Source organism: Mesoplodon bidens (assembly GCF_964165515.1).
Source record: "Mesoplodon bidens genome assembly, chromosome: Y".
Classification (NCBI taxonomy): Eukaryota; Metazoa; Chordata; class Mammalia; order Artiodactyla; family Ziphiidae; genus Mesoplodon; species Mesoplodon bidens.
This window is the reverse complement of record NC_138180.1, coordinates 29,865,890-29,879,393: the sequence shown is the minus strand read 5'-3', so window position 1 is coordinate 29,879,393 and position 13,504 is coordinate 29,865,890.

Genomic DNA, 13,504 nt, shown 5'->3' with positions numbered 1-13,504 from the left:
TACCACATCTTCATCCATTCGTCTGTCTGTGGCCATTTAGCTTGTTTCCATTACCTGGCTATTGTAAATAGTGCTGCAATGAACATTGTGGTGAATGTGTCTTTGTGATTTATGGTTTTCTCTGGGTATATGCCCAGAAGTGGGATTGCTGGATCCTATGGTAATTCTCTTTTTCGTTTTTTAAAGGAACCTCCATACTGTTCTCCATAGTGACTGTATCAATTTACATTCCCACCAATAGCGGAAGAGGGTTCCTTTTGTCCACACCCTCCCCAGAATTTGTTGTTTGTACATTATCTGATGATGCCGATTCTAACAGGTGTGAGGTCTTACCTCATTGTAGTTTTGATTTGCATTTCTCTAATAATTAGTGATGTTGAGCAGCTTTTCATGTGCGTCTTGGCCATCTCTGTGTCTTCTTTGAAGAAACGTCTCTTTAGATCTTCTGCCCATTTTTGTATTGGGTTGTTTGTTTTATTAATATTAAGCTGCATGAGCTGTTTATATATATTGGAGATTAAACCTTTGTCCATTGATTCGTTTGTGAACGTTTTCGCCCATTCTGAGGGTTGCCTTTTTCCATTCCCGTATTTTTAACAAAGAAAGAAAGAAAGCAAAAGAAGCAGAACACTAATGTGCGTGAAATATGCCTCTTGAAACTGTCGTTTTGAAATATGGACGTCTTTTGAATTTTTTGGTCGATATATGACCCCAGGATTTCTTTTCAGGGCAGGTGTCATTTACAGGCCTGTAATGATTTGGAATATCCACTGACCATTAGCGATGGGATTAAAGCTGCAGTTGTGAGAAACGGCCACAAGGTGGCAGCAGTATTCCCTTACCAAATCTGGTTACTAGGGCAGCAGAGCCTCAATGGAAGTCGCGTTCTAGATTGGAATGTAGAACGGAATGTGCCAGGAGAAAGCCCCTCAAGTGTGTCTCACTACTTCTTGTTCTTGTTTTTAATTTAATTTTTTATTTTTTATTACAGCAAGTTTGAGTACAACGTTTAGCTTGTTGTAGGTGTGCAAGAGGAGGTTCTTTTACACATATACATATGTCTGTTCTTCCTGGGATCCTTTTCCCATGTACGTTATGACAGAATGTTGAGTAGTCTTCTCTTGGTACTCCGTAGGTCTTTGGTGATTATATACGTCTACGGTGTTTCTATATGTCTGTTAACCCCAATATCGTAATGAATTCAATCCTCACACCTTTCCTTTGGTGAACCATAAGTTTGTTTAATGAATCTGTGATTGCCCTTCTCCATGGAAATATCTGCCCTGGTATCAATTTATAGGTAACACCTATAAGTGATATGATATGATATGTGTCGTTCACTTTCTGACTTACTCCAAGTCACGTGATTACCTCGAGACTCATCTACAGTGCTGCAAATGGCATTGTGTCCTTTTCCTCCTTGGCGAATATTCTGTCTTAGCGAGGTCCATTTTCTGCAATGTGATTCCCTGAGGGCTGAGGATTAGCTGCCCTGGGCAGCCTGACCCTGCCGGCAAGCCCTCCCCAGGTGTGCCTGGGTTGAGGTCAATATAAACAGCACTCCAGGCAGCAATAGCCCCTGCAGCTGTGCCTGACTCCATATTCTCTGCCCCGTCAGCAGTCTCGGGGCTGTGCTGGTGGGAGGTTGTGAGTGTCCACGGCTTTGTGGGTGGCCCGGTGTGAGTGGGGCTCTGCTGGACTTTCGGCAGGAGTTGCCAGGCTGCCACCTGTAAAGAAGAGGATGTGTCACCCATAACTTCCACTGGAATATCTCTCCGGGCTGAGGTGAGGAAGGAAAAAAAGGAGTGGGGGCCGGGACAGGAGGGGTATCTCAGGCAGGGCAATTGAAAGCTTCCAGAAGAGCGCCCGTGGCTAGGACTATCCTGGCTGACATGCAGGCACCAAGTTGGCCTGCGTGCCCTCGCTGCTGAGGCTCCACGGCCCTCCCTCTAGGCTCTCAAGCCCTTGTACATATTCAGGTGTTTCACCTGGGAAGGGTGGGAACAGTTGAGCAGCAGCTGGCCTGGGGCTCAGCTCACGTTTACTCACAGAGGCCTCGGCACGGTCCCCCAGCTTTGCAATAAGGACGCTCCTTGCGTGGGCGGGCGGGGCTGCTGGCTGTATGGGAGATGATTCCACACCTCTGACCAATTTCAGAATTGTTTACCACTGGAGCAATGCCTTGGTAATGTTTTCCTCTGTATAACTGTTACGTTCAGTTTTTTTTTTTCTTTTTAGGTTCAAGTTAGATTTTATTCCTCTTTTATGTATTTATGGATATAAGCATGGAAATAATTCATTCTTATAAATACATCAGTGTGAATGGAAGAACTTTTTTTTCTGTATTATTTTTACATTTTATTTTTAAAAAATTTGAAATTTAATTTTATTTATTTTTTTATACAGTAGTTTATTATTAGTTATCTATTTTATGCATAAACATGTATACAGGTCAATCCCAATCTCCCAACTCATCCCACCACCACCACCCCTTGGCTTCCCCCACTTTGTGTCCATACGTTTGTTCTCTACCTCTGTGTCTCTATTTCTGCCCTGCAAACCAGTTCATCTGTACCATTTTTCTAGGTTCCACATATAGGCATTAATATACAATATTTGTTTTTCTCTTTCTGACTTACTTCACTCTGCATGACAGTCTCTAGATCCATCAACTTCTCTACAAATGACCGTTTCATTCCTTTTTATGGCTGAGTAATATTCCATTTTATATATGTACCACATCTTTATCCATTCGTCTGTCTGTGGCCATTTAGCTTGCTTAAATTACCTGGCTATTGTAAATAGTGCTGCAATGAACATTGTGGTGAATGTGTCTTTGTGATTTATGGTTTTCTCTGGGTATATGCCCAGAAGAGGGATTGCTGGATCCTGTGCTAATTCTCTTTTTAGTTTTTTAAAGGAACCTCCATACTGTTCTCCATAGTGACTGTATCAATTTACATTCCCACCAATAGCGGAAGAGGGTTCCTTTTGTCCACACCCTCCCCAGAATTTGTTATTTGTAGATTATCTGATGATGCCGATTCTAACAGGTGTGAGGTCTTACCACATTGTAGTTTTGATTTGCACTTCTCTAATAATTAGTGATGTTGAGCAGCTTTTCATGTGCGTCTTGGCCATCTCTGTGTCTTCTTTGAAGAAACTTCTCTTTAGATCTTCTGCCCATTTTTGTATTGGGTCGTTTGTTTTATTAATATTAAGCTGCATGAGCTGTTTATATATATTGGAGATTAAACCTTTGTCCATTGATTCGCTTGTGAACGTTTTCGCCCATTCTGAGGGTTGCCTTTTTCCATTCCCGTTTTTTTAACAAAGAAAGAAAGAAAGCAAAAGAAGCAGAACACTAATGTGCGTGAAATATGCCTCTTGAAACTGTCGTTTTGAAATATGGACGTCTTTTGAATTTTTTGGTCGATATATGACCCCAGGATTTGTTTTCAGGGCAGGTGTCATTTACAGGCCTGTAATGATTTGGAATATCCACTGACCATTAGCGCTGGGATTAAAGCTGCAGTTGTGAGAAACGGCCACAAGGTGGCAGCAGTTCTCCCTTACCAAATCTGGTTACTAGGGCAGCAGAGCCTCAATGGAAGTCGAGTTCTAGATTGGAATGTAGAACGGAATGTGCCAGGAGAAAGCCCCTCAAGTGTGTCTCACTACTTCTTGTTCTTGTTTTTAATTTAATTTTTTATTTTTTATTACAGCAAGTTTGAGTACATCGTTTAGCTTGTTGTAGGTGTGCAAGAGGTGGTTCTTTTACACATATACATATGTCTGTTCTTCCTGGGATCCTTTTCCCATGTACGTTATGACAGAATGTTGAGTAGTCTTCTCTTGGTACTCCGTAGGTCTTTGGTGATTATATACTTCTACAGTGTTTGTATATGTCTGTTAACCCCAATATCGTAATGAATTCAATCCTCACACCTTTCCTTTGGTGAACCATAAGTTTGTTTAATGAATCTGTGATTGCCCTTCTCCGTGGAAATATCTGCCCTGGTATCAATTTATAGGTAACACCTATAAGTGATATGATATGATATGTGTCTTTACTTTCTGACTTACTCCAAGTCACGTGATTACCTCGAGACTCATCTACGGTGCTGCGAATGGCATTGTGTCCTTTTTATCCTTGGCGAATATTCTGTCTTAGCGAGGTCCATTTTCTGCAATGTGATTCCCTGAGGGCTGAGAATTAGCTGCACTGGGCAGCCTGACCCTGCCGGCAAGCCCTCCCCAGGTGTGCCAGCGTTGAGGTCAATATAAACAGCACTCCAGGCAGCAATAGCCACTGCAGCTGTGCCTGACTCCATATTCTCTGCACCATCAGCAGTCTCGGGGCTGTGCTGGTGGGAGGGTGTGAGGGTCCACGGCTTTGTGCGTGGCCCGGTGTGAGTGGGGCTCTGCTGGACTTTCGGCAGGAGTTGCCAGGCTGCCACCTGTAAAGAAGAGGATGTGTCACCCATAACTTCCACTGGAATATCTCTCCGGGCTGAGGTGAGGAAGGAAAAAAAGGAGTGGGGGCCGGGACAGGAGGGGTATCTCAGGCAGGGCAATGGAAATCTTCCAGAAGAGCGCCCGTGGCCAGGACCATCCTGGCTGACCTGCAGGCACCAAGTTGGCCTGCGTGCCGTCGCTGGTGTGGCTCCACGGCCCTTCCTCTAGGCTTTCAAGCCCTTGTACATATTCAGGTGTTTCACCTGGGAAGGGTGGGAACAGTTCAGCAGCATCTGGCCTGGGGCTCAGCTCACGTTTACTCACAGAGGCCTGGGCACGGTCTCCCAGCTTCGCAATAAGGACGCTCCTTGCGTGGGCGGGTGGGGCTGCTGACTGTATGGGAGATGATTCCCCACCTCTGACCAATTTCACAATTGTTTACCACTGGAGCAAGTGCCTTGGTAGTGTTTTCCTCTGTATAACTGTTAGGTTCAGTTTTTTTTTTTCTTTTTTGGTTCAAGTTAGATTTTATTCCTCTTTTATGTATTTATAGATATAAGCATGGAAATAATTCATTGTTATATATACATCAGTGTGAATGGAAGAATTTTTTTTCTGTTTTATTTTTACATTTTATTTTTAAAAATTTTGAAATTTAATTTTGTTTATTTTTTTATACAGTAGGTTATTATTAGTTATCTATTTTATGCATAAACATGTATAAAGGTCAATCCCAATCTCCCAACTCATCCCACCACCACCACCCCATGGCTTCCCCCACTTTGTGTCCATACGTTAGTTCTCTACCTCTGTGTCTCTATTTCTGCCCTGCAAACCAGTTCATCTGTACCATTTTTCTAGGTCCCACATATAGGCATTAATAAACAATATTTGTTTTTCTCTTTCTGACTTACTTCACTCTGCATGACAGTCTCTAGATCCATCAACTTCTCTACAAATGACCGTTTCATTCCTTTTTATGGCTGAGTAATATTCCATTTTATATATGTACCACATCTTTATCCATTCGTCTGTCTGTGGCCATTTAGGTTGCTTCCATTACCTGGCTATTGTAAATAGTGCTGCAATGAACATTGTGGTGAATGTGTCTTTGTGATTTATGGTTTTCTCTGGGTATATGCCCAGAAGTGGGATTGCTGGATCCTATGGTAATTCTCTTTTTCGTTTTTTAAAGGAACCTCCATACTGTTCTCCATAGTGACTGTATCAATTTACATTCCCACCAATAGCGGAAGAGGGTTCCTTTTGTCCACACCCTCCCCAGAAGTTGTTGTTTGTAGAATATCTGATGATACCGATTCTAACAGGTGTGAGGTCTTACCTCATTGTAGTTTTGATTTGCATTTCTCTAATAATTAGTGATGTTGAGCAGCTTTTCATGTGCGTCTTGGCCATCTCTGTGTCTTCTTTGAAGAAACTTCTCTTTAGATCTTCTGCCCATTTTTGTATTGGGTTGTTTGTTTTATTAATATTAAGCTGCATGAGCTGTTTATATATATTGGAGATTAAACCTTTGTCCATTGATTCGTTTGTGAACGTTTTCGCCCATTCTGAGGGTTGCCTTTTTCCATTCCCGTATTTTTAACAAAGAAAGAAAGAAAGCAAAAGAAGCAGAACACTAATGTGCGTGAAATATGCCTCTTGAAACTGTCGTTTTGAAATATGGACGTCTTTTGAATTTTGTGGTCGATATATGACCCCAGGATTTCTTTTCAGGGCAGGTGTCATTTACAGGCCTGTAATGATTTGGAATATCCACTGACCATTAGCGCTGGGATTAGCTGCTGTTGTGTGAAACGGCCACAAGGTGGCAGCAGTTCTCCCTAACCAAATCTGGTTGCTAGGGCAGCAGAGCCTCAATGGAAGTCGCGTTCTAGTTTGGAATGTAGAACGGAATGTGCCAGGAGAAAGCCCCTCAAGTGTGTCTCACTACTTCTTGTTCTTGTTTTTAATTTAATTTTTTATTTTTTATTACAGCAAGTTTGAGTACAACGTTTAGCTTGTTGTAGGTGTGCAAGAGGAGGTTCTTTTACACATATACATATGTCTGTTCTTCCTGGGATCCTTTTCCCATGTACGTTATGACAGAATGTTGAGTAGTCTTCTCTTGGTACTCCGTAGGTCTTTGGTGATTATATACTTCTACAGTGTTTGTATATGTCTGTTAACCCCAATATCGTAATGAATTCAATCCTCACACCTTTCCTTTGGTGAACCATAAGTTTGTTTAATGAATCTGTGATTGCCCTTCTCCGTGGAAATATCTGCCCTGGTATCAATTTATAGGTAACACCTATAAGTGATATGATATGATATGTGTCTTTCACTTTCTGACTTACTCCAAGTCACGTGATTACCTCGAGACTCATCTACGGTGCTACAAATGGCATTGTGTCCTTTTTTTCCTTGGCGAATATTCTGTCTTAGCGAGGTCCATTTTCTGCAATGTGATTCCCTGAGGGCTGAGGATAAGCTGCCCTGGGCAGCCTGACCCTGCCGGCAAGCCCTCCCCAGGTGTGCCAGCGTTGAGGTCAATATAAACAGCACTCCAGTCAGCAATAGCCACTGCAGCTGTGCCTGACTCCATATTCTCTGCACCATCAGCAGTCTCGGGGCTGTGCTGGTGGGAGGGTGTGAGGGTCCACGGCTTTGTGCGTGGCCCGGTGTGAGTGGGGCTCTGCTGGATTTTCGGCAGGAGTTGCCAGGCTGCCACCTGTAAAGAAGAGGATGTGTCACCCATAACTTCCACTGGAATATCTCTCCGGGCTGAGGTGAGGAAGGAAAAAAAGGAGTGGCGGCCGGGACAGGAGGGGTATCTCAGGCAGGGCAATGGAAATCTTCCAGAAGAGCGCCCGTGGCCAGGACCATCCTGGCTGACCTGCAGGCACCAAGTTGGCCTGCGTGCCGTCGCTGGTGTGGCTCCACGGCCCTTCCTCTAGGCTTTCAAGCCCTTGTACATATTCAGGTGTTTCACCTGGGAAGTGTGGGAACAGTTCAGCAGCATCTGGCCTGGGGCTCAGCTCACGTTTACTCACAGAGGCCTGGGCACGGTCTCCCAGCTTCGCAATAAGGACGCTCCTTGCGTGGGCGGGTGGGGCTGCTGACTGTATGGGAGATGATTCCCCACCTCTGACCAATTTCACAATTGTTTACCACTGGAGCAAGTGCCTTGGTAGTGTTTTCCTCTGTATAACTGTTAGGTTCAGTTTTTTTTTTCTTTTTTGGTTCAAGTTAGATTTTATTCCTCTTTTATGTATTTATAGATATAAGCATGGAAATAATTCATTGTTATATATACATCAGTGTGAATGGAAGAATTTTTTTTCTGTTTTATTTTTACATTTTAATTTTAAAAATTTTGAAATTTAATTTTGTTTATTTTTTTATACCGTAGGTTATTATTAGTTATCTATTTTATGCATAAACATGTATACAGGTCAATCCCAATCTCCCAACTCATCCCACCACCACCACCCCATGGCTTCCCCCACTTTGTGTCCATACGTTAGTTCTCTACCTCTGTGTCTCTATTTCTGCCCTGCAAACCAGTTCATCTGTACCATTTTTCTAGGTCCCACATATAGGCATTAATAAACAATATTTGTTTTTCTCTTTCTGACTTACTTCACTCTGCATGACAGTCTCTAGATCCATCAACTTCTCTACAAATGACCGTTTCATTCCTTTTTATGGCTGAGTAATATTCCATTTTATATATGTACCACATCTTCATCCATTCGTCTGTCTGTGGCCATTTAGCTTGTTTCCATTACCTGGCTATTGTAAATAGTGCTGCAATGAACATTGTGGTGAATGTGTCTTTGTGATTTATGGTTTTCTCTGGGTATATGCCCAGAAGTGGGATTGCTGGATCCTATGGTAATTCTCTTTTTCGTTTTTTAAAGGAACCTCCATACTGTTCTCCATAGTGACTGTATCAATTTACATTCCCACCAATAGCGGAAGAGGGTTCCTTTTGTCCACACCCTCCCCAGAATTTGTTGTTTGTACATTATCTGATGATGCCGATTCTAACAGGTGTGAGGTCTTACCTCATTGTAGTTTTGATTTGCATTTCTCTAATAATTAGTGATGTTGAGCAGCTTTTCATGTGCGTCTTGGCCATCTCTGTGTCTTCTTTGAAGAAACGTCTCTTTAGATCTTCTGCCCATTTTTGTATTGGGTTGTTTGTTTTATTAATATTAAGCTGCATGAGCTGTTTATATATATTGGAGATTAAACCTTTGTCCATTGATTCGTTTGTGAACGTTTTCGCCCATTCTGAGGGTTGCCTTTTTCCATTCCCGTATTTTTAACAAAGAAAGAAAGAAAGCAAAAGAAGCAGAACACTAATGTGCGTGAAATATGCCTCTTGAAACTGTCGTTTTGAAATATGGACGTCTTTTGAATTTTTTGGTCGATATATGACCCCAGGATTTCTTTTCAGGGCAGGTGTCATTTACAGGCCTGTAATGATTTGGAATATCCACTGACCATTAGCGATGGGATTAAAGCTGCAGTTGTGTGAAACGGCCACAAGGTGGCAGCAGTATTCCCTTACCAAATCTGGTTACTAGGGCAGCAGAGCCTCAATGGAAGTCGCGTTCTAGATTGGAATGTAGAACGGAATGTGCCAGGAGAAAGCCCCTCAAGTGTGTCTCACTACTTCTTGTTCTTGTTTTTAATTTAATTTTTTATTTTTTATTACAGCAAGTTTGAGTACAACGTTTAGCTTGTTGTAGGTGTGCAAGAGGAGGTTCTTTTACACATATACATATGTCTGTTCTTCCTGGGATCCTTTTCCCATGTACGTTATGACAGAATGTTGAGTAGTCTTCTCTTGGTACTCCGTAGGTCTTTGGTGATTATATACGTCTACGGTGTTTCTATATGTCTGTTAACCCCAATATCGTAATGAATTCAATCCTCACACCTTTCCTTTGGTGAACCATAAGTTTGTTTAATGAATCTGTGATTGCCCTTCTCCATGGAAATATCTGCCCTGGTATCAATTTATAGGTAACACCTATAAGTGATATGATATGATATGTGTCGTTCACTTTCTGACTTACTCCAAGTCACGTGATTACCTCGAGACTCATCTACAGTGCTGCAAATGGCATTGTGTCCTTTTTCTCCTTGGCGAATATTCTGTCTTAGCGAGGTCCATTTTCTGCAATGTGATTCCCTGAGGGCTGAGGATTAGCTGCCCTGGGCAGCCTGACCCTGCCGGCAAGCCCTCCCCAGGTGTGCCTGGGTTGAGGTCAATATAAACAGCACTCCAGGCAGCAATAGCCCCTGCAGCTGTGCCTGACTCCATATTCTCTGCCCCGTCAGCAGTCTCGGGGCTGTGCTGGTGGGAGGTTGTGAGTGTCCACGGCTTTCTGGGTGGCCCGGTGTGAGTGGGGCTCTGCTGGACTTTCGGCAGGAGTTGCCAGGCTGCCACCTGTAAAGAAGAGGATGTGTCACCCATAACTTCCACTGGAATATCTCTCCGGGCTGAGGTGAGGAAGGAAAAAAAGGAGTGGGGGCCGGGACAGGAGGGGTATCTCAGGCAGGGCAATGGAAAGCTTCCAGAAGAGCGCCCGTGGCTAGGACTATCCTGGCTGACATGCAAGCACCAAGTTGGCCTGCGTGCCGTCGCTGGTGAGGCTCCACGGCCCTCCCTCTAGGCTCTCAAGCCCTTGTACATATTCAGGTGTTTCACCTGGGAAGGGTGGGAACAGTTGAGCAGCAGCTGGCCTGGGGCTCAGCTCACGTTTACTCACAGAGGCCTCGGCACGGTCCCCCAGCTTTGCAATAAGGACGCTCCTTGCGTGGGCGGGCGGGGCTGCTGGCTGTATGGGAGATGATTCCCCACCTCTGACCAAATTCAGAATTGTTTACCACTGGAGCAATGCCTTGGTAATGTTTTCCTCTGTATAACTGTTACGTTCAGTTTTTTTTTTCTTTTTAGGTTCAAGTTAGATTTTATTCCTCTTTTATGTATTTATGGATATAAGCATGGAAATAATTCATTCTTATAAATACATCAGTGTGAATGGAAGAACTTTTTTTTCTGTATTATTTTTACATTTTATTTTTAAAAAATTTGAAATTTAATTTTATTTATTTTTTTATACAGTAGTTTATTATTAGTTATCTATTTTATGCATAAACATGTATACAGGTCAATCCCAATCTCCCAACTCATCCCACCACCACCACCCCTTGGCTTCCCCCACTTTGTGTCCATACGTTTGTTCTCTACCTCTGTGTCTCTATTTCTGCCCTGCAAACCAGTTCATCTGTACCATTTTTCTAGGTTCCACATATAGGCATAAATATACAATATTTGTTTTTCTCTTTCTGACTTACTTCACTCTGCATGACAGTCTCTAGATCCATCAACTTCTCTACAAATGACCGTTTCATTCCTTTTTATGGCTGAGTAATATTCCATTTTATATATGTACCACATCTTTATCCATTCGTCTGTCTGTGGCCATTTAGCTTGCTTCCATTACCTGGCTATTGTAAATAGTGCTGCAATGAACATTGTGGTGAATGTGTCTTTGTGATTTATGGTTTTCTCTGGGTATATGCCCAGAAGAGGGATTGCTGGATCCTATGGTAATTCTCTTTTTAGTTTTTTAAAGGAACCTCCATACTGTTCTCCATAGTGACTGTATCAATTTACATTCCCACCAATAGCGGAAGAGGGTTCCTTTTGTCCACACCCTCCCCAGAATTTGTTATTTGTAGATTATCTGATGATGCCGATTCTAACAGGTGTGAGGTCTTACCACATTGTAGTTTTGATTTGCACTTCTCTAATAATTAGTGATGTTGAGCAGCTTTTCATGTGCGTCTTGGCCATCTCTGTGTCTTCTTTGAAGAAACGTCTCTTTAGATCTTCTGCCCATTTTTGTATTGGGTTGTTTCTTTTATTAATATTAAGCTGCATGAGCTGTTTATATATATTGGAGATTAAACCTTTGTCCATTGATTCGCTTGTGAACGTTTTCGCCCATTCTGAGGGTTGCCTTTTTCCATTCCCGTTTTTTTAACAAAGAAAGAAAGAAAGCAAAAGAAGGAGAACACTAATGTGCGTGAAATATGCCTCTTGAAACTGTCGTTTTGAAATATGGACGTCTTTTGAATTTTTTGGTCTATATATGACCCCAGGATTTCTTTTCAGGGCAGGTGTCATTTACAGGGCTGTAATGATTTGGAATATCCACTGACCATTAGCGCTGGGATTAAAGCTGCAGTTGTGAGAAACGGCCACAAGGTGGCAGCAGTTCTCCCTTACCAAATCTGGTTACTAGGGCAGCAGAGCCTCAATGGAAGTCGCTGTTCTAGATTGGAATGTAGAACGGAATGTGCCAGGAGAAAGCCCCTCAAGTGTGTCTCACTACTTCTTGTTCTTGTTTTTAATTTAATTTTTTATTTTTTATTACTGCAAGTTTGAGTACATCGTTTAGCTTGTTGTAGGTGTGCAAGAGGTGGTTCTTTTACACATATACATATGTCTGTTCTTCCTGGGATCCTTTTCCCATGTACGTTATGACAGAATGTTGAGTAGTCTTCTCTTGGTACTCCGTAGGTCTTTGGTGATTATATACTTCTACAGTGTTTGTATATGTCTGTTAACCCCAATATCGTAATGAATTCAATCCTCACACCTTTCCTTTGGTGAACCATAAGTTTGTTTAATGAATCTGTGATTGCCCTTCTCCGTGGAAATATCTGCCCTGGTATCAATTTATAGGTAACACCTATAAGTGATATGATATGATATGTGTCTTTCACTTTCTGACTTACTCCAAGTCACGTGATTACCTCGAGACTCATCTACGGTGCTGCAAATGGCATTGTGTCCTTTTTTTCCTTGGCGAATATTCTGTCTTAGCGAGGTCCATTTTCTGCAATGTGATTCCCTGAGGGCTGAGGATTAGCTGCCCTGGGCAGCCTGACCCTGCCGGCAAGCCCTCCCCAGGTGTGCCAGCGTTGAGGTCAATATAAACAGCACTCCAGGCAGCAATAGCCACTGCAGCTGTGCCTGAATCCATATTCTCTGCACCATCAGCAGTCTCGGGGCTGTGCTGGTGGGGGGGTGTGAGGGTCCACGGCTTTGTGCGTGGCCCGGTGTGAGTGGGGCTCTGCTGGACTTTCGGCAGGAGTTGCCAGGCTGCCACCTGTAAAGAAGAGGATGTGTCACCCATAACTTCCACTGGAATATCTCTCCGGGCTGAGGTGAGGAAGGAAAAAAAGGAGTGGGGGCCGAGACAGGAGGGGTATCTCAGGCAGGGCAATGGAAATCTTCCAGAAGAGCGCCCGTGGCCAGGACCATCCTGGCTGACCTGCAGGCACCAAGTTGGCCTGCGTGCCGTCGCTGGTGTGGCTCCACGGCCCTTCCTCTAGGCTTTCAAGCCCTTGTACATATTCAGGTGTTTCACCTGGGAAGGGTGGGAACAGTTCAGCAGCATCTGGCCTGGGGCTCAGCTCACGTTTACTCACAGAGGCCTGGGCACGGTCTCCCAGCTTCGCAATAAGGACGCTCCTTGCGTGGGCGGGTGGGGCTGCTGACTGTATGGGAGATGATTCCCCACCTCTGACCAATTTCACAATTGTTTACCACTGGAGCAAGTGCCTTGGTAGTGTTTTCCTCTGTATAACTGTTAGGTTCAGTTTTTTTTTTCTTTTTTGGTTCAAGTTAGATTTTATTCCTCTTTTATGTATTTATAGATATAAGCATGGAAATAATTCATTGTTATATATACATCAGTGTGAATGGAAGAATTTTTTTTCTGTTTTATTTTTACATTTTATTTTTAAAAATTTTGAAATTTAATTATGTTTATTTTTTTATACAGTAGGTTATTATTAGTTATCTATTTTATGCATAAACATGTATAAAGGTCAATCCCAATCTCCCAACTCATCCCACCACCACCACCCCATGGCTTCCCCCACTTTGTGTCCATACGTTAGTTCTCTACCTCTGTGTCTCTATTTCTGCCCTGCAAACCAGTTCATCTGT